This window comes from Cyprinodon variegatus, unplaced genomic scaffold, assembly GCF_000732505.1.
Source record: "Cyprinodon variegatus isolate N-32 unplaced genomic scaffold, C_variegatus-1.0 Scaffold70, whole genome shotgun sequence".
Taxonomy (NCBI): domain Eukaryota; kingdom Metazoa; phylum Chordata; class Actinopteri; order Cyprinodontiformes; family Cyprinodontidae; genus Cyprinodon; species Cyprinodon variegatus.
This window is the reverse complement of record NW_015150523.1, coordinates 1,177,536-1,179,440: the sequence shown is the minus strand read 5'-3', so window position 1 is coordinate 1,179,440 and position 1,905 is coordinate 1,177,536.

Here is a 1,905-nt window from a genome sequence, read left to right as displayed (position 1 = left end):
ATGCTAAAAATTTTACTGAAAGTAACTGCCTTACATTTTGTAATGACTAAAAGATTTAAAGAATAATCAGCAAAGTTCTTTATAATGCCTTTGCAATAATTTTTTTTTAACCATTCTTTTTTTATTATTTTTTACTGGCAAAAAGTGTATTCCTTGCCTTTCTTTTTTTATCGTACACCAATACAAAATAACAATTATAGCTCAGACGGAATTGCATCTAAAATACATGGAATTCCGAAGAATGATAAAACCCTGGCAGATAATGCTTTGACAGACTTTCTCTAATACCAGGCGATCAGAACATTGTGACCGAGGAAGCCTCTTCTCTTAATGAACACTCACATATGTCCATACAACCTAATCTACGTAAGTATTGAGTAATCCTGTTAGATTTGTGTAAAACAAGCTTTCATTTCTTTTTCTCCAGCTAATTGTTTCTAGATCAAGAAGGCCTTCACACATGGCACAGACTCCTGGCCACATGACTTTTACATATGGTACTCAATGTGCATGACCTCATTTCATCCTGTTACTGAAGCTCTAGGTGTCCCAGGCAGGATGAAACGAACCAGGTCTACCAAGAAAGTTGAGTTTTTTGTGTGTAGCAGCCTGCTTAAAGTTTGCAGGCTGTGATACATCTGTGGAATGCTATATATAATTTAATGTTTAGAGCACTATTCAATTCAATTCAATTCAGTTTATTTATATAGCGCCAAATTCACAACACATGTCATCACTATGAGTGTTTTCCCTTGTTTTGTTGGATTTTAAAACATCAGCCTCAATACCAGTGCCACCTGTAGAAAGTATCTGGGGTATTGTGTATTAAATAAAAGAAGAGCAACAGAATAGAATAAGATTTTAAACTTAGACCACTGGTGATTTGTTCCTTTTTTCAGAGGACTCCGATGGCACGGTCTTGAGTCTGTAATGTTTTTAGGTTTTTCTTTGTTGTCCTCTGTTGCCCTCTTGTGTGTGTGTGTGTGTGTGTGTGTGGGTGCTCCTTTTCCCTTGGCTTCCTCGTTGTCTCCTCTCACACCTGCTCCTTATCTGCTTGTTAGCCCTGCCTTTGTTCAGTCAGCCACACATACTCTCCTCTGCTGTCATTCTTTGCTGGTTCCTTGTCGCTGTTACTGATTGTTTTCCCCTGATATCTCCATGGTTCTGGTTTGTTTTACATTTTAAGTTGGAGTTTTAGATCCCTGCCTTTACTGTTTACTGTTTTCACCAATTAAATAGCAAGAAATCACCTCAGCCTCTCTGCCTCTGCATTTGGGTACTCAAACCTCAACCATACCCTGACAGCTGATGGCACCACATGTGGTTTTTGGTGCCTGTGGGCACTGCATTGGTAACCCCTGCTCCAACAGATCCTGGCTCAGTGTTGACATACCGTAGCATAGCAAACGAAGAATCAAACATGGTGATAAGCATATCAACATCACTGGAGGAAAGATCACGAGGTACAGAAAAATGAGGAAAAAACTAAAAATACTGAGCAGAGATAAAGGGTTGAAAATTAGATAATGTTAGTCAGAAGCAAAAGGTTTCCCTAAAAAAATGCTTGTAAAGAATGATGCATAAAACAGCCATTTGATCCAAAAACCCAAACTCGGCAATAGAAATGGGATGACAGTTTGACACACAACCTTGTCTCACCATCTTTGTGGGGCATTTCCATTGCCCCATACCTGACCCTAACTCCAACCGAAACTCAATTGACACCTTAGTCCTAAACACAACCCCTGTCCCAAAAACATTAATTCCGCTTATGGAGTCCAGGCATCAAGCCCCACAAGGAGCAGTTGGTCCCCTCAACGTACAATTTTTCCAGAAAATAGGCCTCACAATTTATTAAAAACAAGAACACATGCACACACAAATGTGTGCACATATATATATATA